We start from the raw sequence: 27,064 nt of genomic DNA, 5'->3' as shown, positions 1-27,064 counted from the left end.
CTTTGAAACACGTACCATTTTAAAGTTATTATATACTAGCGACCCGCCCCGGCTTCGCACGGGTGCAATGCTGATACTAAATTAAATACACTACAGAAAAAATATGAACGTTGTATATAAAAACATAGCGGCCCGCTCCGACTTTGCACGGGCATAAAATATATATGCCTATGTCACTCAATGCAAACATGATTAAAATCGATCCAGTATTTTTGGTTCATTCATTACTGCCCTTGGCCTGCACGCATTAAATTTGTAAGTAGTAAAACAATTCCTCTTCCCCTATACTTACTATGAAGATTTCCTGCTATCTTTGGAATATCTAAATTCATACAATTTTTATTACATTACACATTTTTAAACGCAAATTTTAAATTTGTAATATCTCCGAAAATATTTGTTTAATTTACATGCTGTAAGGAACCATATTGATCTATATTAATTGCACACTGTATTTAAGGTACTTAATTCGATAAGGATTAATGTCGTATTGCTTAAAATAGCTTCGTAAATAAGCCATTTTCTCACGTAAAAAGTAAACAATAAAAATGGTTAATGTGGGTTATCCCTAAAAAATAAACATATACCATCGCGGACTTTTTTGTAGACCTTTTTATGGTGTACAGTACTGTAGTACATTAATTTGATCTAACTCGTAGGGTTAGGTAGCGTTTTTGCTAATTGCTAAATAAGCCTAAAAAAATAGGTTAATTTACGACATCACGTTAGAAACCTCTAAAATTAGCACTGCTGCCTTAGTATATTATGCATGTATTATACATATAAACCTTCCTCTTGAATCACTCTATCTATTGAAAAAAACCGCATCAAAATCCGTTGCGTAGTTTTAAAGATTTAAGCGCACATAGGGATATAGGGACAGAAAAGGCGACTTTGTTTTATACTATGTAGTGATAATAGACAATGAATCAAAACAGCTCAGGTTTAAGTGGTCAGTAGACAAAATGAACCATATATTCTGAAAGAAAATGACGAAATATTAATTTTCCTCTTTTGAACAGTAGGATCCTCTTTCAGTACAATCCAGCAGAAATTTGCTAATATTTTAGCATTCCATCTTCCTTGGCAACATTCTTCGAATTTTTTATATTCTGTTGAAAGCATTCACCTTGTTCGACACTCACCATTCTAAGATTAGGGGGTCGGGGGGGAATCGAAATGGGAACAGAAGAAATTTACATCACAATGGTTTTTACAGCAATGTATTACTATACGAACCATATTTGCTGGTTCGCGTCTTGCAAAATGTAACCCAATTTCTCTAACTTCTTTTTGCATTGAAACGAAAATGCACAACTGTTTTTAGCACTAAATAACGTAGAATCTCACACCATCGATAAATATTAAATTGTATAATTATAACAGAAAATTATTGTAACCATACAAATTGATTAGTGCGACTAAAACAACTATGTTTATATTCAGATTTGAGCGAGTCAAACGTCAATTTGTCTTGTTTAACATAGAATTGTTATGATGTAGTTTTTCAAAATTAGTCATCATATCTTTTGTAATCATAGAGAGAAAAAAATTAATACCAAAACACCAATTTGGATTTATTAACACGCATTCAACAATTGACCAGGTCCACAGAATAACAGATGTTATTGGAAATGCCTACAAAAGTAAAAATGTATGCTCAGCCATGTTGTTAGATGTAGCACAAGCCTTCGATAAGGTTTGGCATGAAGGCCTTGTTCATAAACCACAGAAAATGTTAACAAAACAACACGCCAAACTATTAAACTGTATACTTATTTTAACCAGAATAGTTAGAGTCAAACAAGAAGAAGCTTACTCTACAATAAAGGAAGCTAAAGCAGGTGTACCACAAGAAAATGTATCGGGGCCAATGCTTTATCTACTCTGCACTTGTGATAGTCCACAAATGGAGAATAATACGATGGCTACATTTGCTGATGATACTGCGATTATAGCTGTCATAGGCAATAGTGAAGAAGCCACACGAAAATTACATTTTTGTTTTGCACTGGTCTGGTGGCAAATTTTGTAATCGAAGGCTGTACGTTAGCCTTGGCTTTCGATTGGGTAGATTTAGTGGCCGCCTTGGCTACCGGATTGGGTTGTGATTTGGGAGCCTGTTTTCCCTTGTTGCCGGCCTTCGGCAGCTGGCTTTCCTGAGGTGGAGTGACGGGCCCTCTTTTCCTTTTTCCCACCAAGGTGATACCGTCGTCTGAGTCTTCGGTTTGGTCTGAGTGTTGTGCCGGTTTAGCTGGTGTCTGAGTCTGAATTTCTATGGCAGCGGGAATCTTTACTTCCATGGCATCTTTTTGATGCTTCATGAATTGTGTTATCGTAGCTGTGAGAGTTTTGATTTCTTCCTTGAGATCTTCGGAAGCCTTTTCGCTTTTTTCCAGCTTTTCCGTCTGTTTGTTCAGGGCGTCTGTTTGGGCTTTTGCGAACGTTTTAACGTCAGCTATCTGCTTTCGCAGGTCTTCGTTCTGTTTTCTTAAATCTATTATGAGCACTTCTCGGCTGTCCTCTAAAGATGGTCCATTTGAATTAGGAACACTGGGATTATGCTCAGGAGGCGACGTCGGCTCTGACGTATATGACGCCATTGCCTTGTCTGTAAAAACGCCTTTTCGGTGCTTACAGACGCTTTTTTCTTGACGTAGGCACTAGTGAAACGTGATAACGGGTCGACCGTCTTAGGGAAAGTTTCCGGTAATTCTCGGAAGCGCAGGTAGGTTTGGCAGACCGGACACGACCGTTTTCTTCGAGAGCTAGCACGGAACTGGACGAAAATTACAACAGGCAAATGACAATATAAATAATAGGACACAAGCTTGGAAAATAAAGAGGAACGGAAGTAAACCTGCGCATGTGCAGTTCACCTACCAGTTATGGGCCTTTATCTTTTCCTCAAGTAAAAATTGTTTATGACGAAATTATCCTCCCCAATTCTCAATTTTCAAAGCACAGTAACTTTTGACTGGCTGAATGAATGAGAACATGTAATATCTTGAATATTCTATGGATTTTTACTAGATATATTTGACTTTACAGCCATCTTATAGCAAAAACAGCAGCGGCCATAAAACGGATATTGTAGAATTATTAAAGGACTTCTTCAAACTTAAAAAGACTACTCCGACTAAACTCCGTTAAATTTTAATCAGCTCATTAAAATTTCAACATGGCGCCATAATCGAGAGGACTAATTAACTACGCTTTACTAAAACCATGAAGTAATAATTAATAAGAAAGGGGAAAATTGTGGCCCTTTCTTTGATGTTTGTTCCATCAAAACATAAAACGTCGGGTACATGCGCCGCCCCACCAAAGATACATATACACTTAACACCACCTACGACAAACATGTTTGTTTTAATTTGCTTTGCCTCAAAGTTAAACCAGTATTGTCGAATTAGGTCTTAGGCCGATTTAATATCTGTGTATATAAGTGGTAAGTGCGATTATCCTAGCCGTTAATATTACAGGAAAATGTTGTTCCATTCGTACTAGAGTTTATTTCTTAAATTTTTTTAAAATGTATGTCAACTTACATTAGATATGCCTAGTACAGTACTAATTTATAAATTGATATATTACCACTGTTTTGTTGTACTTGCGTTGTGCATTAATATAGAAGTTGGGAGAGTACAAATAAATAACAAGTATTTTTTTGGCAAAATTACTTTATTTTATTCAACAATTCCCGCAAGTGTGATGCACTGATTATAGGGAACCTTCAACTTTTCGATACCATTTTTGTAGTACGATTTGTCCTTTGCTTCAAAATAGGTTTCAGTTTCGGCGATCACCTCTTCATTCGACGAACATTTCTTCCCAGAGAGAATTCTTTTGAGACCTGAGAACATAATATAGTCGCTAGGGGGCAGATCTGGAGAATACAGTGGATGAGGAAGCAATTAGAAGCCCAATTCATGAATTCTTGTCACGGTTTTCACTGACTTGTAACACGGTACATTGTCTTGGTGAAGCAGCATATACTTTTTCTTCAAATGCGCTCGTTTTTCGGTGATTTCGTCCTTCACATGGTTCAATAACGCTATGTAATAGTCGCTGTTGATGATCCTTCCTTTTTCATGTTTTTTTTTGTTTCGTGGTAGTCAATGAAAATTATTCCATGCGCATCTCAAAATGCAGACGGCAAAATCTTGCCAGCTGACTGTTGCGTTTTCTCACGTTTTAGAGCACATTCATCGTGTGCAGTTCACTCAGATGACTGTCGATTGGACTTCGAAGTGAAATGATGGAGCCGTGTTTCATCCGTTATTATATATCAATGCAAAAACTCTGGTCTATTACACTTGATCATCTTGAAACACTGCTCCGAATCTTTAACTCGTCGTTGTTTTTGGTCAAAAGTGAGCTCGCCCTTCACCGACTTGGCACAGAGCTTTTTCATACCCAAATATTCGTGAATGATATGATGTACACGTTCAGTTGATATCTTTAGAGTGTCTGCTATTTCATTCAATTTCAATTTACGGTCATTCAAAATCATTTTGTAGATTTTGTTAATTATTTCTTCGGTAACAAACTTTTTTAGGCCGTCTTTCACCGTCTTCATTGCTCATTTCACTTCGTCTAAATTTAGCATACCTACCCATTTAGGTTGATTTTCCTGGGACAGTGTCCGGAAACTCAGCATCAAGCCAAGTTTTTGCTTCAACTGTATTTTTCCCTTCATAAGCCAATATTCTGTCAATACGCGAAATTCTTTTTTATCCATTTTTTCATAATAACAAAATTTGCTTTACTCAAAATGTTATAATATCCGACAGCTGTCAAATTTATACACGCATCTTTTGAGGGTTGGGGCTAACTAAGAACCTTATGGATTTAATTAAAAAAAAAATTAAATGACAAGCTATATAAAGAGTAGCAACTATGAACTATAAAAGTTCGCCTGGTTTGGTTCGCTTCAATCTTCTGACTTTCTGCGTCTTGTCTAGTAACTGAATACTGATTTCATATTGCTGTGATTTAATAACCTTATTTCAAGCGAAATCTTGGATAACTTCATAAATCTATTAGCATCGTGTAGTTCTACGTTGCCTACGTAGCGAGATGCATTGGGGATTAATGGAAGAATTTTGTATTGTCTGAGTTTAGCAATCCAACAGTTGGTTTGATGTTCTAGTATAACCATCCCATATTTGCAATTCATAGGTTTCATTATTTCCTGATAAACCAATCTCTTTAATTTCAGGCCAAATTGAGGGTATCTTCTGACTAACCAGGACAGTTGTTTGATTTTGAATCTTATCTGCTCTGATTTTTATCCAATATGATATTTCCAATTTCCTGTCTAACAAGATGCCAAGGTATTTAGTTGACATTGCTTGAGAAATGCGTCGAACGAATCTTTGTCTACTTCCAGCGTTAATTTACCTACATCTTTTTTAAAACAATTCCGTTTATATTCTTTAATTTATTGATTCGTTTGATTACTAGTTCTATTAGACATTGTTTTGTATACAAGATTACTAGTTGTGTGACAGATTCTTTTCAAATCATAGAAAGATCATATACAATGTTGTTTCTTCAGGTATTTTATACGCCACAAAAATTGAAAACTCCTAAAATATTTCGAATTTTGGCAAAAAAACCGAAGTTTTAAAATTGAAAATATATAAAAAGCTTAATTTAGTTTCGAAACTCGGTACCTTTAACAAGTTACCATAAAAAAGTTGTTCAACGAATCCACCTACGTTTCATATGTTTTGGTAATTTTTTCCGTTAGTAATTTTCAATATAACATAAAACTTTCTACACGCCTTCCACATTCATCCAATTTGCGAATAAAGCTGATGATTCGAGCCGTTTTTTAAAAATTATATTAAAAATTGATTGAGTCGAATTAAATGATTTATATTCTTTAATCTATTGGTTCGTCTGATTACTAGATCTATTAGACATTGTTTTGTATACAAGATTACTAGTTGTGTTGCAGATTCTTCTAGCTTTTCGTCATTGCTTTTATTTATTCTCATATATTTGAAAAAAATCTATTTTATATGACAAAAAAAATTGAAAACTCCTAAAATATTTCGAAGTTTGGCAAAAAAACGAAGTTTGGAAATTGAAAATATATAAAAATAACTGTTTTTTCAGATACCAGAATTTTTCTGTCTAACAAACTTAATTTAGTTTCGAGACTCGGTACCTTTAACAAGTTACCATAAAAAAGTTGTTCAACGAATCCACCTACGTATCATATGTTTTGGTACTTTTTTCCGTTAGTAATTTTCACTATAACATAAAACTTTCCATACGCCTTCCACATTCATCCAATTTGCGAATAAAGCTGATGATACGAGCCGTTTTTTAAAAATTATATTAAAAATTGATTGAGTCGAATTGAATGATTTATATTCTTTAATCTATTGGTTCATCTGATTACTAGATCTATTAGACATTGTTTTGTATACAAGATTACTAGTTGTGTTGCAGATTCTTCTAGCTTTTCGTCATTGCTTTTATCTATTCTCCTATTTTATATGCCAAAAAAATTGAAAACTCCTAAAATATTTCGAAGTTTGGCAAAAAAACGAAGTTTGGAAATTGAAAATATATAAAATAACTGTTTTTTCAGATACCAGAATTTTTCTGTCTAACAAACTTAATTTAGTTTCGAGACTCGGTACCTTTAACAAGTTACCATAAAAAAGTTGTTCAACGAATCCACCTACGTTTCATATGTTTTGGTAATTTTTTCCATTAGTAATTTTCACTATAACATAAAACTTTCTACACGCCTTCCACATTCATCCAATTTGCGAATAAAGCTGATGATTCGAGCCGTTTTTTAAAAATTATATTAAAAATTGATTGAGTCGAATTAAATGATTTATATTCCTTAATCTATTGGTTCGTCTGATTACTAGATCTATTAGACATTGTTTTGTATACAAGATTAATAGTTGTGTGGCAGATTCTTCTAGCTTTTCGTCATTGCTTTTATCTATTCTCATATATTTGAAAAAAATCATAGAAAGATCATATACAATGTTGTTTCTTCATGTATTTTATATGACAAAAAAAATTGAAAACTCCTAAAATATTTCGAAGTTTGGCAAAAAAAACGAAGTTTGGAAATTGAAAATATATAAAAATAACTGTTTTTTCAGATACCAGAATTTTTCTGTCTAACAAACTTAATTTAGTTTCGAGACTCGGTACCTTTAACAATTTACCATAAAAAAATTGTTCAACGAATCCACCTACGTATCATATGTTTTGGTAATTTTTTTCGTTATTAATTTTCACTATAACATAAAACTTTCTACACGCCTTCCACATTCATCCAATTTGCGAATAAAGCTGATGATTCGAGCCAATTTTTTAAAAATTATATTAAAAATTCGACAATTTACCCTACGTTAGTGGCAAGAAAAAACAAGCACAATCTAAATTAGAGTCTGTAAACCGAGCTGCAACGAAAACAAAATTACATTTTCTCATCGAAGATTCATTGCCCGCCATAAATCATGGAGGCCCTGCTGGAAATTATTTTACATTCGTTTTTTTTCTCCTGGTCTGTTCCCATTCTCTTTTTTCCGGAATACGCAACTTTTTCCCTGAGAAAATGCGAGTTTTCCATATAAAAATATCTGTTATTTATTTCGTTAAGGACCGTGATGAATGGTATTGCGATACTTTAATGTAATAAGATTTGGAAAGTTTTTTAATAGAGGGAGACTATGAAAAAACGAATCGAATTTCGGATGAATTATTATTGAGGGAGGTTCATTAAGGAAGTTTTTGTTCTTTTTTTCTTGGATACGTCTAAAATGGACCATATTTCATCCGGATTTTATACAGTGGCAGATTAAAATATTATTATTTGAGAAAATCAATAAAAATTCACGCTTATATTGTTCAATTCTAGCTAAAGGAGATCATAAAAAAGTATAATCAATGACCTAATATCTGTCCTCATTTCCTGTTGTTATTAAAAATGATTTTTTGGTCAATATTGGTAGCATAGCTAGTAATTCCTGATTTTCTAGATATATATGCAACTAGCGACCCGCCTCGGCTTCGCACGGGTGCAATGCTGATACTAAATTAAATACACTACAGAAAAAATATGAACGTTGTATATAAAAACATAGCGGCCCGCTCCGACTTTGCACGGGCATAAAATATATATGCCTATGTCACTCAATGAAAACATGATTAAAATCGATCCAGTATTTTTGGTTCATTCATTACTGCCCTTGGCCTGCACGCATTAAATTTGGACTAAAACGATTCCTCTTCCCCTATACTTACTATGAAGATTTCCTGCTATCTTTGGAATATCTAAATTCATACAATTTTTATTACATTACACATTTTTAAACGCAAATTTTAAATTTGTAATATCTCCGAAAATATTTGTTTAATTTACATGCTGTAATTAACCATATTGATCTACATTAATTGCACACTGTACTTAAGGTACTTAATTCGATAAGGATTAATGCCGTATTGCTTAAAATAGCTTCGTAAATAAGCCATTTTCTCACGTAAAAAGTAAACAATAAAAATGGTTAATGTGGGTTATCCCTAAAAGATAAACATATACCATCGCGGACTTTTTTGTAGACTTTTTTATGGTGTACAGTACTGTAGTGCATTAATTTGATCTAACTCGTAGGGTTAGGCAGCGTTTTTGCTAATTGCTAAATAAGCCTAAAAAATAGGTTAATTTACGACATCACGTTAGAAACCTTTAAAATTAGCAATGTTGCCTTAGTATATTATGCATGTATTGTACATATAAACCTTCCTCTTGAATCACTCTATCTATTGAAAAAAACCGCATCAAAATCCGTTGCGTAGTTTTAAAGATTTAAGCGCACATAGGGATATAGGGACAGAAAAGGCGACTTTGTTTTATACTATGTAGTGATAAATGGGTTGTGTAAAAATTGTCATTTTCATGCTTTTCAAACAAATTTGTTTTATTTTTTAACAATTTGCTTGAATTGCTCTGCAACTGTTTGTGAAACATCTTCGAGCTTTCATTACGGTCTTGTTGGAATATTATTGTCATAAGCTACTTTTCATAGCCCGTAATCGCCCGTTTTCATTCGGTTTTTGTTTCGTTTTAACAGGTCAACCATAGTAAAACATACTTTTTTGGCAAAATTAGTTTTTTTTATTCAACATAATTCCCTTCAAGGGTGATACACCGAATATAGCGACCCACCAACTTTTCGATACCATTTTCGTAGTACGATTTGTCCTCTGCTCAGTTATAATAGGCCTCAGTTTCGGCGATCACCTCTTAATTCGACGAAAATTTCTTCCCAGCGATCATTCTTTTGAGATCTGAGAACAGGAAATAATCGTTGGGGTCCAGATCTGGAGAATGCTGTGGATGAGGAAGCAATTGGAAGCCCAATTCATGGATTTTTGCCATCATTTTCAGTGACTTGTCACACGGTAAATTGTCTGGGTGATGCAGCACTTTTTTTCTTCAAATGCGACCGTTTTTTAGAGATTTCGTCATTCAAATGGTCCAATAACTCTATATAATAATCGCTGCTAATGCTCCTTCCTTTTTCAAGGTAGTCAATGAAAATTATTCTATGCGCATCCCAAAATACAGACGCCATAACCTTGACAGTACACTGTTGCGTCGACTGTCGATTGGACTTCGGAGTGAAATGTTTTAAACATATTTTATCCATTATCACATATCGACGCAAAAACTTGGGTTTCTTACGCTTAATCATGTTCAAACACTACTCTGAATCATCAACTCGTCGTTGTTTTTGGTCAAAAGTAAGCTTGCGCGGCACCCACTTTGGACAGAGCTTTCTCATACCCAAATATTCGTGAATGTAATGATGTACGCGTTCAGTTGATATATTTAGATTGTCTGCTATTTTCCTCAATTTCAATTTACGGTCACCTCTTTTGAGTGTCCACTGCATTCACCGTCTTCGGTGCTCATTTCAACACTTCTAAACTTATCATAGCAATCCTTGATGGTTCATTTTCCTGGGACAGTGTCTGCAAATTCGGTATCAGGTCAAGTGTTTGCTTCAATTGTATTTTTTCCCTTCAAAAAGCATTATTTTATTAACACGCGAAATTCCTCTTTATCCATTTTTTTCACAATAACAAAATTTGCTTCACTCAAAATGCTATAATTGACAAACTAGTGATCCGACAGCTGTCAAATCTATACACGCATCTTTTGAGGGTTAGAGCTAACTAAAAAAATATATAGATTTAATTCTAGTAGCGCCATCTATGTGTCAGGCCGGCGCTTTTCAATTGACCTTTTATTCGTATCTTTACTGTTAGGAAGAAAAAGAGCATTAAAAAGTTATTTTTATTGTGCTCCAACCACCAAAATCAATCTGTTTAATTATATATAACTCGGTAAGTTTAAACTTATTTGCTACTATAACAAGGCCTAAACACAACCAGATACAACTAGGAATATACTATTATCTCAAATGGTAAGACGGTTTGGCGTTAATTTTGTCGATATCAGATTACATATAATAGGAAATTGAGTATCTCCAGAGAATTTGTCCTGATACCCATTAAACTCGCTAAGTAGGGTCATAGTGTTTCGAGAGTAGTACAGATGGTAGTGTAAAATAGCTATTAAAATTTACTAAACATTTAACGAGACAAAACCACAAAGACCCATTTCAACGGAACGTTTTAGAACATGACAATACTCGTTAGAATTATTTTGATATTAAATTAAATTTTACATAACAAAAAGTTAAACTTTATATTAAAACATATACAGTGATTCTTTTAAATTATGAATACATATCTTGTAGTGTTAGGAACTACAGATTGAAGTTGACATCGACTGATTAGTAACTGACTACCTTTTACTATCGATTGTTTCAGTCGCTATTTTTGGTTCGACTGGTTTTGTTATTATTTACTATCGACTGTTTCAGTCGTATTTTTAGTCACTACTTTTGCTCCTACTTGTTTCATTCGACTGATTTTTAACGTTCTGGCTCTGAAGTCCTAGTCGCGACATTGACAAAAATGTACCCAATTTATGCTTATATAGATTTATATGTAATATATGTAGTTTTATATTTTTTTTGGTACTTTGCTTGTAATTAACTATATATTGTATATTAATATAGCAACATTTTGGTATGATGTTTTTCAAGGTAGTTAGTGTAATAGGGTGAAAAGAGTAAAATTGTATATGATAAATAGTACAATATTTTGTTTGTATTTTTGCCAATAATAGGTAATATCTCGCACATTTATGGTTTAATTTGAAAGAAATAGTTATTAAATAACTCAATAAATTTACAGTAATTACGAATAATAAACAAATAAATATTTAATCGTTCATATTAATAAACATCTGTTCAAATATTATAGCAACCAGTTATATTAGAGCAAAATTATTCGATTGTCTATATTATTTTGGGGGTTGTGTGTACTAAAATAGAGATAAATAATATTTAATATATTTCCTAGAGTACGAATACAATCCCTTAATGTCAAGAATATTATTTAACATTATACTATTTGTGTCGTCTGATAAAATACCATTCTTAATTACCTTCATTAGGGTTTCTTGTACTTCAATTAATAACCGAGATACAGGCGTCTATATAATTAGAGATGTTGTTAATTAAAATATACTAAGCAACAATGAGAATATTTATAAAATAAGATTTTGAGACAGATCATGAATATTATCCACAAATTGTGATGAAATAATATATTCGACACATGTTACAATTATACATAATGTTATTTTACCATGATGTCAAAGAATCAAAAAAAACTGAGATCAGGGTTAATCATGGTTTGCGTATATATTAAGTTGCAAAAATTATAGAATGTGATGTGAGAACGGCTGAAGAAAAGCAAATTATGACTTCTACTAACGATCTATTTTATGATGAAATATTGTGATAGACATGAAGGAAATTATAAGAGATTAAAACGAAAAAGGTTAGAAATATAAGAGGAAGAAATAAGATAGAGCATGAAAAGCATGAAAGTGCCAAAGAAAGTGTGTTAAAATTAAAAATAACATAAATACCAAATGGGGGCTGATCTCTTTGTGGGCGGTTAAGTCATTCATTCAACCATTTATTCATTTACTAATAATAATTGAATATGTTGCACTTAATTTTCATGGACATGAAAATAAACTTATTCAAAGTCGCAAAGTGGAAAGACATATCTCTTTGTAATACCTCGGTCCGAAATCATAATAATAAATCCATTATATAACGAAAATTGCGGTGGCAAATATAAATTTCAGATTCGCCAGTGAGACTAGACGTATTCATCATACGTAAATGCCCCCCACTCTATAACTATGCAATTTCTATGCAGTCAAATTTGAATTGCTATGACCAGAAATCGAAATAGAACCGCAAACTCTTTGTTTCGGACTGATATTCCAAAATAGACGACATCATTAAAAGACAGCATCGGCATTATGCATTCAATCTTATGAAATTCTTATTGAAAATTGGAGCTTATTTCATATAAGTAAAGTTTATATGGAGAATAATAAATAACTAATTGATTAATTAAGAATTTCTGTTAAACTTTTTTACATTAGTATGTTGTCAGTGCTCGAATATATTGAGTGAAACTAAATTACATTGATAGTTCAAAATATAACCATCAGACGCGCTACTAATTTAGGTCTTTCTCAAAGATACTCCAGTATTACAATTTACACAATATTCTCTAAAACTTTCGATAGCCTTCGATAGATTTTTTTACATAATTTTAAATAATTTCTGCATGAATTTCGAAGCACCTTTATATGAGACATATTCTTTAGATTTTAATTTTCAAAAGATAGAAAAGTTTTGGCATCTAAAGTCAATTAAAAGTAACTTTACTCGAATAATCTGTTCAAAAAATATTATTCACATCTTAAAACAACATTTTATTTTATTTAATACCGGTTAGATTCATTTATAGAAAACATTAGCCCGGTTTTTTTAAATACCAAACAAAAAAATTCACATGTCTGTAATAGACATCCCCACTGGATTTATTTTGTTTTTAATAAAAACCCTCGATCATTGTGTTAATTACGGCCAATATGGTTCAAGTGACACTTTAATCCATACCTATATAGACGCATCTCCTATTAAGTTCACTTGAACAAACACTGGCTGAAAGCTATATATACAGGGGATGGACAAAATAACATAGAAACCTGATATACACATAATATTTATCTAACAGGTTAAATGAAAATTCCAATAAAAAAATGAAGGCAAAATTACTTTTTTTTTAATCAACATAATTCCCTTCAAGGGTAATACACTGATTATAGCGACCATCCGAACTTTCGATACCATCTTTATAGTACGATTTAACCATTGCTTCAAAATAGGCCTCAAGTTTGGCGATCACCTCCTCATTCGACGACAATTTCTTCCCAGTGAGCATTCTTTTGGGATCTGGGAATAGCAAATAATAGCTGGCGGCCGGATCTGAAGAATACGGTGGATGAGGAAGCAATTCGAAGCCCAATTCATGGATTTTTGCCATCGTTTTCACTGACTTGTGACACGGTGCATTGTCTTAGTGAAGCAGCACTCTCCTCTTCTTTCGGCGATTTCATTCTTCAAACGGTCCAATAACGCTATGTAATAGGCGCTGTTGATGGTCCTTCTGTTTTCAAGGTAGTCAATGAAAATTATTCTAAGCGCATCCCAACATACAGACGAGATACTGATCTCACCAGCCGACTGTTGCGTTTCTCCACGCTTTGGAGCGGTTTTATCGTGTGCGGTCTACTCGGATGACTGTCGATTGGACTTCGGAGTGAAATGATGGAGCCATGTTTCATCCAGTTGTTTGATCATCTTCAAACACTGCTCCAAATCATCAACTCGTCGTTGTTTTTGGTCAAAAGTGAGCTCGCGCGGCACCCACTTTGCAAAGAGCTTTCTCATAGCCAAGTATTCGTGAATGATATGATGTACACGTTCAGTTGATATCTTTAGAGTGTCTGCTATTTCATTCAATTTCAATTTACGGTCATTCAAAATCATTTTGTGGATTTTTTAAATGTTTTCGTCGGTAGCAACCTCTTTGGACGTCCACTGCGCTCACCGTCTTCGGTGCTCATGTCACCATGTCAGAACTTAGCATACCAATCCTTGATGGTTGATTTTCCTGATGCAGTATCCGGAAACTCGGCATCAAGTCAAGTTTTACTTTCAACTCTATTTTTTCCCTTCAACAAGCATTATTTTATCAACACGCGAAATTCCTTTTTATCCATTTTTTCATCAAAAACGAAAGTTGCTTTACTCAAAATGCTATAATTCACAAACTAATGATCCGACAGCTGTAAAATTTATCCACGAATCTTTTGAGGATTAGGGCTACCTAAAAAATTTATGGATTCAATTGACCTGTTTGCTTTGTGGAGCTTCTGACGTATTGTTTTTATCGAAACAGTATTACGTAAGTGAGCGTTAAGTTCTACTGTCCTTGGTGTTACCATAGTTTTGTATTGTAACAGGACAATACTTCTAGTCTTCTTCGCCGATGATGTTTTAGCATATTTTGTGTACAAATTTTACCGATCGCTTGTTTTAACCATCACAGAATAAAGCTTATAAAAACTGAACTATATCTTATAAGATCTATGAGGTTTAGCATGTAATTTGAGCAATACGTATGCGAACCAACAAATTATTTATAGGAACCAACATGCCACAATATCATGGTGTTCATAATATATAATTTTGATTGTCCCCCGTATATCAAAAAATAACTTCGTTTCAAAAGAATAAAAAATTTAGTGATTATCTAAACCTCCGGAATGAGATTGATCCCGCGGGAAAAGTTGCCATAGGAAGAGTGGTTGGACATTTAAAGAACTCCAGTTTTATTCAGTTCTTATACATTTTGGACGTGTTACGTGAGAAGTTTGACCAATTTCAGTTTAACGTCGTTCCGAGTTTGTTTTCCGACCGATTTAAAACAAAACGGAAGTCGTGTTTAGTTTTTCGTGTTCTTTTTTTAATGAGATATGGTACAAAGTACTTTTCCGGTTGGTAAGATTTCACGAAGTAACTGTTTGTAAAGAATTGATATCAGTTCTTAATTTCATGCAATATTTATGTTATTAATGTAACTCTTCACTTATTTCTTTCATTAAAATAATAAAACTTATCGTTTATTTGCATTTTTCTGGGAAATATAGCTTAACAGGTCAATAGAAAAGTCCCTGACCTACCATAGCAAAATACATTCTTTGGGCAATTTTTTTTATTCAACATAATTCCCTTTAAGGCTGATACACTTATTATAGCGACCTTCCAACCTTTCGATACCATTTTTGTAGTACGATTTGTCCTTTTCTTCAAAGTAGGTCTCAGTTTCGGCGATCACCTCTTCATTCGACGAAAATGTCTTCCCAGCGAGCATTCTTTTGAGATCTGAGAACAGGAAATAGTCGCTGGGTGCCAAATCACTGTCGCTGGTGGATGAGGAAGCAATTCAAAGCCCAATTCATGGATTTTGCCATCGTTTTCATTGACTTGTGACACGGTGCATTGTCTTAGTGAAGCAGCACGTCCTTTCTCTTCAAATGCAGCCGTTTTCGGCGATTTCGTCCTTCAACAGCCGTTTTCGGCGATTTCGTCCTTCAAATGGTCCAACAACGCTATGTAATAGCCGCTGGTGATGGTCCTTCCTTTTTCAAGGTAGTCAATGAAAATTATTCCATGGGCATCTCAAAATACAGACGTCATAAGCAGGCCAGCCGACTGTTGCCCACGCTTTGGAGCGGGTTCTTCGCGTGCAGTCCACTCAGATGACTGTCGATAGGACTTCTGAGTGAAATAATGGAGCCATGTTTCATCCATTGTCACATATCGACGCAGGAACTCGGGTTTATTACGCTTGATCATCTTCAAACATTACCCCGAATCATCAACTCGTCGTTGTTTTTGGACAAAAGTGAGCTCGCGCGGCACCCACTTTGCACAGAGCTTTCTAATACCCAAATATTCGTGAATGATATTATTTACACGTTCAGTTGATACTAATTCAAAATCATTTTGTGTATGTTTTTAATGTTTTCGGCGGTAACAACCGCTTTTGGGCGTCCGCTTTTGGGCGTCCACTACTTTCACCGTCTTCTTTGCCCATTTCACCACGTCTAAACTGAGCATACCAATGCTTGGTGGTTGATTTTCATGGGGCAGTGTCCGAGAACTCGGTATCAAGCCAAGTTTTGCTTCAACTGTATTTTTCCCTTCAAAAAGCAATATTTTATCAACATACGAAATTCCTTTTTAACCATTTTTTTCACAAAAACAAAGTTTCTTCACTCAAAATGCTATAATTCACAAACTAATGATCCGACAGCTGTCAAATTTATCACACGCATCTTTTGAGGGCTAGGGTTAACTAAAAAACATATGGATTTAATTCTAGTAGTGCCATCTATGTGTCAGGCCGGTGATTTTTCAATTGACCTGTAATATTGTTGATGCGATAAACATTAGCTTTGTTTGTGCTATATTATTTCTCCATGAGCCTTCTTACCCTCACACTAACACAACTCTTCGTCGATCTGATAAAGGAAACTCCCCTAAAAATAGTTTTAAATTAAGTTTTGATAGCTTTTCTTAGTTTAAGCATACGTTTATCAATTTCCTTACGTTTTTCTCCCTTTTTGAAACAATTTCCAAGTAAAATGGAATCGTAAATCTATAAAATTCTTTTTAGTTTCAAAGTAGGAGGTCGTAAATTGTCTTTTGGTGGGGTGTCTGCTTGCCAATTTTTCTCTGATAGATAAAGCCATCCGTCGGAGTTTTAGGGGAGCCATGAACTGAATTAATTTCCTACTTTGTTATTCAATATTCAAGCCAGCGTTAGTCTGCAGACGCTGTGCGCTCGGGTATAATCGTAATTGCCATTCGGGTATAACCAGATAGGCAGATCAATTTTTTTGCCATGTGGTCAGCATTTACGATGCAGCATCCAAGAGAAGTAGATCGTTGAGATTAGGCTTCTGCTAATATAAGTTGTCTGCTGTTTTATTTTTTTTAACGTGGGCTCCGAACCACGGCCCTCAGCATTAAGCCTAATGACTGGCGAGTGACCAACTTTAGAAATCATCCCAGAAGACATCCGGTCTTACCCAGCTTGGTATCATTTTCCTTGTCGGATTTTACACTCTTGCCTAGAACATTCACAAATTTTTAATAACCACAAACTCATCGCCGTCCCATCGCCTTTACCACTGCGTCACCAAGCCGGTTTATGTTCATTATTGGATGTTACGTGTTTACTAGTGGGTATAGGATTAGTGATTGAATATTAATCATGTTGGAAGAAGGAAAGAAGAATATTTTTAAATTAGCTACTTGGTCAGTTGATTTTTAATTAAAAAGTAAGACAATTTTATTGAAAAATGTTGATGAACAATTTTGTTAGAGTATTTGACGTTAACCTTGTCTTTATATCAGTTATGAACTAATTTAGTTGAATTTAGTTTAGTGAATGTGATGGCAAAAGTAACATCTTAATCTGATTTTATTCAAATATGTTTTTAATTTAGACATTGACTTGAAGACCAATAAATTTGTCAAATTGTAAACATGAATGAAAGTGTATTAATGTAATATGTATGTTGACTTGATTGTTATTTTAACTAAAGAATGATATATACACTTTTTATAGTTCACAATGGTAGAATTACAAAAGTAAATGAATAACAAGGATAAAAACACATAGTGAATTGTAAAATTTTATTGGGATTTAACAAATATGCATGGAAAGTTTTATAGTAGCCCGTAAAAAATTATGGAAATGGAAAAGCTGTTTTCAATTTGCTTGTTAGAATGATTCTACAAATCTGTTTTGTTGTATCTAATGTATAAAAGTATCTAGATTGTTAGTCAAGACATCACTGTACAAAAAATGAACTCATTATCTATTTTATTTTAAATAGAAAGGTTTTTTTCTCCACTTTTCTACCTTTGGAGTAGTAGATGTTAGATCATTAGAGTGTCGTTAACAATTAATATTATGTGTTTTTATGAAACGATTTGTCAACTCTTGTCAGCACATTTATCCTTAGAGTATTTTTCTCTATCACTCTAGCATTCTGCAAAATCTCATCACCAGTTAGACCTGCAATCAATTGATCTTTTAGTTTATTCTCTTCGGATTTTGTCCATTATTGTCCCGCATGTGTCTCAGTATATTCAAGGAATACTTCACCTAAAATAGATGAAATGGAGAATGGACGCACTAAATTTTCTCTAAAAATGAAATATTTTTAATAAATTTATTCAAAATAATTTTTTTAAAATCAATCAAAAAATTAAAAGATACTTATTTTAGAATCAATTATTATGGCTTTTATTATTAAAAATATGCTCTCAGCGATCTATCCCTCTCACAGGTAGCGTCAAAAATTGTGATCGTCTAGCGATTATTTCCGATTGAAAATTCCGATTTTACCCGAACGCACAGGGTCTACAGTTTAACGAATACTCAAAATTCATCAATGTATACTATACGACCCGCACCGGCTTCGCACGGGTGCAATGCTGATACTAAATTAAATACACTACAGAAAAAATATGAACGTTGTATATAAAAACATAGCAGCCCGCTCCGACTTTGCACGGGCATAAAATATATATGCCTATGTCACTCAATGAAAACATGATTAAAATCGATCCAGTATTTTTGGTTCATTCATTACTGCCCTTGGCCTGCACGCATTAAATTTGGAGTAAAACAATTCCTCTTCCCCTATACTTACTATGAAGATTTCCTGCTATCTTTGGAATATCTAAATTCATACAATTTTTATTACATTACACATTTTTAAACGCAAATTTTAAATTTGTAATATCTCCGAAAATATTTGTTTAATTTACATGCTGTAAGGAACCATATTGATCTATATTAATTGCACACTGTATTTAAGGTACTTAATTCGATAAGGATTAATGCCGTATTGCTTAAAATAGCTTCATAAATAAGCCATTTTCTCACGTAAAAAGTAAACAATAAAAATAGTTAATGTGGGTTATCCCTAAAGGATAAACATATACCATCGCGGACTTTTTTGTAGACCTTTTTATGGCGTACAATACTGTAGTACATTAATTTGATCTAACTCGTAGGGTTAGGCAGCGTTTTTGCTAATTGCTAAATAAGCCTAAAAAATAGGTTAATTTACGACATCACGTTAGAAACCTCTAAAATTAGCAATGTTGCCTTAGTATATTATGCATGTATTATACATATAAACCTTCCTCTTGAATCACTCTATCTATTGAAAAAAACCGCATCAAAATCCGTTGCGTAGTTTTAAAGATTTAAGCGCACATAGGGATATAGGGACAGAAAAGGCGACTTTGTTTTATACTATGTAGTGATGCGGATTTTCGACAGTACGGTAACCGGTGACGTATACGGTACGGAAAACAGGCCTCGTTCTAAAAGATAACGGACGTCTGTTTTGGGCAACACCTTAATCAACACATGAAACATCATTAGATCCACTAAAAACAACTGTATGGTGTAGTATTCATGCTAGAGACCTCAATGGTCCCTTTTTCTTGAGAATCACCAAGGTGTTGCAATTACTGTTAAAGGCACCAAGACATGATTCGAAATTTTTTTGTACCTGAAATGGAAGAACAAGGACTAGAAGATATGTGGTTTCAGCAAGATGGGGCCACAGCACACACAACTCATTCAACAACTCAATTATTAAATGACGTTTTTCCGCGAAGACTAATATCGGGAAGTGGCGATTTCGCATGGCCAGCTTGACTTCCGAATTTAACAGCACCAGACATTTTCTTATGGGGTTTTTAAAATCAGAAGTTTATGTGAATAAGCCCGAAATGTTTCAACATCTTAAAGACAATATTCGCCTATGTTAAAAATTTTAAATTCTAGAGCAATTTAGCATGGATTTTCATTTCTTTCACCTCAAAATACATATAAATTGTGATTTTTTATATTTGTACGAGAGATAACAAATTTTACCATTATTCCCATATTCATATGTTTGTCTGGAGATATATGAGATATTTATACTTCCAGACCAAATAAAAATTTAATGATAAATCTATAAAAGTCATTTCAGTCTGAAAGAGAACGATCGTAAATAATAGTTTGGTGTTATGTCTGCTAACAAATTGTGATCAGATAGATGAAATTCGCAGGAAAACTGTTTATTGATTATTTTTTCTCGTATAAAATAAGGTCCTATTTAGGAGCAGTCTCTTGGCAAACATCTGAAATTCTTAGGTCAGAGAATATTATTTATTATCGAAGTTTTGCGCAACTGGCGATAGAGACTTGTCTAGGATTAAAGGGGTGGCAAAGATGATATATTACAATATTTTATAAGTAGTAATTTATATCCGAAGATAGAGTGGGGTACGAAAAAGAGTATATTACGTCTCATATATTTACATTAGCAATTTGTATTCATCAATGCCGATATGAGTTATAAAATAGTTCGGGGATAACTCTGACGTATAGGATGTACGAATAAGTTTTGAATGTTCTTTGTGGTAACTTTGAACTTATACACTGAAATTAATACAATGTATTACAAGTAATGTCCATTGTTTGTTACCACTTTCTCCCATATTTCAGATAATATATGGATTTGTATCAATATGGCGCTCAAGAATCGATTGAATCTTTAGCTTCGTAATAAGACAAAAAGTGATATTGGCAAGTTTTAGTCGGAAGGATCAGTGTTTTTGGAATACAGCAGTAGATTAGTGAGTTTTACATAAGTATTTCCATAAAATACTTTAATTCCTTAATACATATATGCATTTTTATTGATTACTATGGATAACGGCGACAGTGATAGTTTGTAACAGGTCATTTGAAAAGTACCCGGCCTGATATATAGATGGCGCTACTAGAATTAAATCCAAATGGTTTTTAGTTAGCTCTAACCCACAAATGATTGGAGAATAAATTTGACATCTGCCGGATCATTAGTTTGTGAATTATAACATTTTGAGTAAAGCAACATTTGTTATTGTGAAAAAAATGGGTAAACAGGAATTTCGCTTGTGCATAAAATACTGTTTTTTGAAGCGATAATATACAGTTGAAGCAAAAACTTGGCTCGATGCCGAGTTTTCGGACACTGCCCGAGGAAAATCAACCATCAAGGATTGGTATGGTAAATTTAGATGTGGTAAAATGAGCACCGAATACGGTGAATGCAGTGGATGCTCAAAACAAGTTGTTACCGACGAAAACATTTAAAAACTGCACAAAATGATTTTGAATGACCGTAAATTGAAATTTAATGAAATAATAGACACTTTAAAGATATCAACTGAACTTATACATCATATCATTCACGGATATTTGCGTACAAGAAAGCTCTGTGCAAAGTAGGTGCCGCGCAAGCTCACTTTTGACCAAAAACAACGACGAGTTGATGATTTGGAGCGGTGTTTGAAGATGATCAAGCCTAATAAACCCAAGCTTTAGCGTCGATATGCGACAAAGCATGAAACATGGCATCATCAATTCACTCTGAAGTCAAATCGACAGTCATCCGAGTAGACAGCACACGATGAACAAGCTCCAAAGTGCCGAAAAACGCAACAGCTGGCTGGCAAGATTTTGGCGTCTGTATTTTGGGATGCGCATGGAATAATTTTCATTGACTGTCTTGAAAAAGGAAGGAATATCAACAGCGACTATTACATAGCGTTATTGAACCGTTTGAAGAACGAAATGGCCGAAAAATGGCCGCATTTAATGAAAAAGAAAGAGCTGCTGCACAAAGATAATGTACCGTGTCACAAGTCAGTGAAAATGATGGCAAAAATTCATTAATTGCTTCCTCATCCACCGCATTCCCCAGATCTGGCCCCCAGGGACTATTTCCTGTTCTCAGATCTCATATGTATGCTCGCTGGGAAGAAATTTTTGTCGAATGAAGACATGATCGCCGAAACTGAGGCCTACTTTGAAGCAAAGGACAAATCGTACTACAAAAATGTTATCGAAAAGTTGGAGGGTCGCTGTAACCGGTTTATTGCTCTTGAAGAGAATTATGTTGAATAAAAAAAAATCATTTTGCCAAAAAAATGTGTTTTTCAATTGCCCTGTTATGAGGAAACAAAATTGTTGCTCTTACTATTTTTTTGTAATTATTCCATATTTTCATTATATATGAACCTTCCCTGGACTATCACAAATATTTTAAAACCAAAATTAGTTTAATATGTTCGGTCTATGTCGAGTATTAACAAGACTAACGAACAGCAATTCATTTTCATATTTAAAAGATACATTTAATTGATATTATTTGCTATGTATTTTAAAATAATAGAAGAACAATATAAAATTAGCACAATTTTCTTATACCTCTAACAAAATATCTATAAACTGGTATAAAGCCGGAATTTTTATATGACCTGCAGCACTTGCTTGGCGAGTTTTGTCGGGGGAACAATCTTATTCGCCGCTTTAGTTAACTCCGAAAGCGACTTTCGGACGGGGCCAACTTTACACTGCGCAAAAATTTATGTCTTTTGAAAACTTGGACGTCAGACGATATATTATGTTCTAAAATTAATGTGTTGTTTCAATTGTGTTCTTGTTTCCATCAGATCGGACGTATATATCAATGGCTAGCAAATTGAAAGTTTTTTGAAAACACGAGATATTGAACATAAATATAAAAAGTACGAAAATAATTTTATACAACCAGATTTTGTTTAGAAAGTAGGAGATATGACATTTGATATAAAAAAGCTTGAATACTTGGTGTTTACACGCTTTAACAGTGAAAAAATTAAAGACCGAATTTATATTTGTAAAAAGCTGCCGATATGGAGCGAAGAAGATTATAGACAAAGCCCTGAGATATTTCAAAATGCTGCAAATCGACGACAAGAACAGCTATTTTTTTCCCTGGGCACGTTTAAAGGTATTGCTTAATATATAACAGGACAATTGAAAAGCCGGGGACTTTGCTATCATACAAATACACATTTTTTGGCAAAATAATTTTTTTTATTCAACATAATTCCCTTTAAGGCTAATACACTGATTATAGCGACTCTCCAACCTTTCGGTACCATTTTTGTAGTACGATTTACCGTTTGTTTCAAAATACGCCTCAGTTTCGGCGATCACCTCTTCATCCGACGAAAATTTCTTATTAGCGAGCATTCTTTTGAGATCTGAGAACAGAAAATAATTGCTAGGGACCAGATCTGGAGAATACAGTGGATGAGGAAGCAATTCGAAGCTTAATTCATGGATTTTTGCTATCGTTTTCACTGATTTGTGACACGGTGCATTGTCTTGTTGAAACATCACTTTCTTTTTCTTCAAATGCGGTCATTTTTCGACGATTTCCTCCTTCAAACGTTCCAATATCGCTATGTAATAATCGCTGTTGATGGCCCTTCCTTGTTCAAGGTAGTCAATAAAAATTATTATATGCGCATCCCAAACTGTTGCGTTTTCCCACGCTTTGGAGCGGGTTCATAGTATGGAGTCCACTCGGATGAATGTCGATTAGACTTCGAAGAGAAATGATGGAGCCATGTTTAATCCATTGTCACATATCGACGCAAAAACTCGGGTTTATTACGCTTTATCATTTTCAAACACTGCTCCGAATCATCAACTCGTCGTTGTTTTTGGTCAAAAGTGAGCTCGCGATATCCACTTTGCACAGAGCTTTCTCATATCTAAATATACGTAAATGATATGATATACACGTTCAGTTGATATCTTTAGAGTGTCTGTCATTTCATTCAGTTTCAATTAATGGTCATTCAAAATTATTTTTTTGGATTTTTTAAATGTATTCGTCGGTAACAACCTCTCTTGGGCGTCCACTGCGTGCACCGTCTTCGGTGCTCATTTCACTATGTCTGAACTTAGCATACCAATCCTAGATGGTTGATTTTCCTGGGGCAGTGTCCGGAAACTCGCCATCAAGCCAAGTTTTTACTTAAACTGTATTTTTTCCCTTCAAAAAGCAATATTTTATCAACATGCGAAATTTTTTTTATCCATTTCTTTCACAATAACATAAGTTGCTTCACTCAATATGCTATAATTCAAAAACTAATGATCCGACAACTGTCAAGTTTATACACGCATCTTTTGAGTGTTAGGACTAACAAAAAACGTATTGGTATAATTTTAGTAGCGTCATCTATGTGTCAGGCCGGTGACTTTTCAATTGACCTGTTATGGTACTGTCAGAAGTCTGACGGAGTTAATATATGAGAATGGGATAATTGAACAATACAATAAAATAATGAAAATAAATTTATGAAGAAATAGCGGATATCCTATAGAGTAATCTTTATTACACCCTACGCATACTAATATTTTCAGGTAGATGATACATCAAAATTAAATAATACTACAGTTTACGTAAAAATGTTTGATCATAGTAAAATATAAATAAATCAAGGCATATTTATTAAGGAAATGTGTTAGCTTACGTAGTTTATTAAAATGGTTGTCTGATCTACTATAGGATGAAAATGGCTCTTAAATGAGAATAGATTATTATTTGAGGTTGCAACGAAACTCCTCTGTTTATCGTCGGTTTAATTAATATAGTGATTACAAGCGGTACTCCATCTTAACGTATACCGATCAGAAAAATCCTAAAAGTGCTCTAAAAGATTAAAGAAAATTATCGTAAGTAGCTAGTAAAAATGCTAGTAAAACTATAAAATCAATTTATTTGGTATATATTTTATAATAATATTATTTAGTTTAATTTAATATGGTTCCAACGGTCATATGCTGAGTTAAAGCTAAAAATAGTATACATATTTATACCTGTTTTAAATTATAACAGAAGCCAACACTAAACTGTGACAGCAATGTGTTAATTCCAGTGAATCATGCTGTACATTGTTTCCTAGAAATGGCCGGGTTTATATATGGAAAACCCTAAAAGAATTCTACCTACTTGCTACAGTGAAGAGTGGGGAGTTTCCGTTATTATTTGATCGGTAATATTGTTGTATTCGGCTGTTTTTTTTATTAACACTACTGGCCTGATTACTGTGAATGAATATATCGTCATTCTCAATAATAATGTTCTTACTAGCTTATTGACCAGCCAGACACTACCATATTCTGAGATGATAATGCCATACAGAGGGTCAAAAAGGTTCTGTCTTAGCTCAAGGATCATCAGAATATCACCTTAAACAACTTCACTGGCCAGCACTACATAACTTATTTTCATCCTTATTAACTCATCTCAATATAATTTAAAATTGTTCGTATCCATATAATGTTATCCATTCCCTGTATGATCTACTAAAGCATTGACGAGCATTTCGAATATTCATTTAATATCTGTCATGTTGTTTATGTATGAAGCAAAATTCGATACCATCCAAATCTTAATATAAATAAAAGACGACAAAGCAATTTATACTTTTCCTATATAGTTTCAAACCATCTGAACTTTAAATTAGTTTCCGACATCTAAGACGACTGGTCTGAATATTAAACTCAACTAAAAATAAACTTTTTCTTCCTCCAGACCAGTATCAAAATTAATGTTACAACTTTCGAATATTCAAAATAGGACCCTTTGAGGATCGCGAATACGGACATAATGTGCTTCTGGGTACCCGCAGCTCGGAAATAATTAAGTGTAATTTAAATTTTACGAATTTATTAACTTATGATTTTTAAATATATTTAACTTATTACGTATTTTTTATGGATTATTAATCACTACATAGTATAAAACAAAGTCGCCTTTTCTGTCCCTATATCCCTATGTGCGCTTAAATCTTTAAAACTACGCAACGGATTTTGATGCGGTTCTTTTCAATAGATAGAGTGATTCAAGAGGAAGGTTTATATGTATAATACATGCATAATATACTAAGGCAACATTGCTAATTTTAGAGGTTTCTAACGTGATGTCGTAAATTAACCTATTTTTTTAGGCTTATTTAGCAATTAGCAAAAACGCTGCCTAACCCTACGAGTTAGATCAAATTAATGTACTACAGTATTGTACACCATAAAAAGGTCTACAAAAAAGTCCGCGATGGTATATGTTTATCTTTTAGGGATAACCCACATTAACCATTTTTATTGTTTACTTTTTACGTGAGAAAATGGCTTATTTACGAAGCTATTTTAAGCAATACGACATTAATCCTTATCGAATTAAGTACCTTAAATACAGTGTGCAATTAATATAGATCAATATGGTTCCTTACAGCATGTAAATTAAACAAATATTTTCGGAGATATTACAAATTTAAAATTTGCGTTTAAAAATGTGTAATGTAATAAAAATTGTATGAATTTAGATATTCCAAAGATAGCAGGAAATCTTCATAGTAAGTATAGGGGAAGAGGAATTGTTTTACTCCAAATTTAATGCGTGCAGGCCAAGGGCAGTAATGAATGAACCAAAAATACTGGATCGATTTTAATCATGTTTTCATTGAGTGACATAGGCATATATATTTTATGCCCGTGCAAAGTCGGAGCGGGCTGCTATGTTTTTATATACAACGTTCATATTTTTTCTGTAGTGTATTTAATTTAGTATCAGCATTGCACCCGTGCGAAGCCGGGGCGGGTCGCTAGTAATGTATATAAGAATGACAGTGATGCAAGCTATAAAACAAAAAAAAAACAAAATGCAATATATAATTTAAAAAGATGTAACCAATTTTTTTAAAAATTCTATTAAACGTTTGATATAAATATTTGTTAAAAGTTAAGCTGATTTTTTTTGCAATTTTCATTGTCTTAGATATGAAATATAGTTTAATTAAATCATATCCCCTTCGTTGAACATTTTGTATAAAATATGAAAATATATTTAAAATGGCCTTTTTAAATTCTATTGACCTTTCTTGTCCACCAAAACAGACATCACTTAATTGCTATTTCTTTATTGAAAAATCCTATTGGGTATGATCGAAATAATTAATTATAGTTAATACTATTTGCTCGCTCAAAATATGACTGGGAATTTTAGACAAATTAAATGTTGCGTAATTTTGGTCAA

Source organism: Rhynchophorus ferrugineus, unplaced genomic scaffold, assembly GCF_030347505.1.
Source record: "Rhynchophorus ferrugineus isolate W39M unplaced genomic scaffold, kcgeb_rfMv2 rfM9, whole genome shotgun sequence".
In the NCBI taxonomy this organism is placed as follows: Eukaryota; Metazoa; Arthropoda; class Insecta; order Coleoptera; family Curculionidae; genus Rhynchophorus; species Rhynchophorus ferrugineus.
This window is presented reverse-complemented; position numbering follows the sequence as displayed.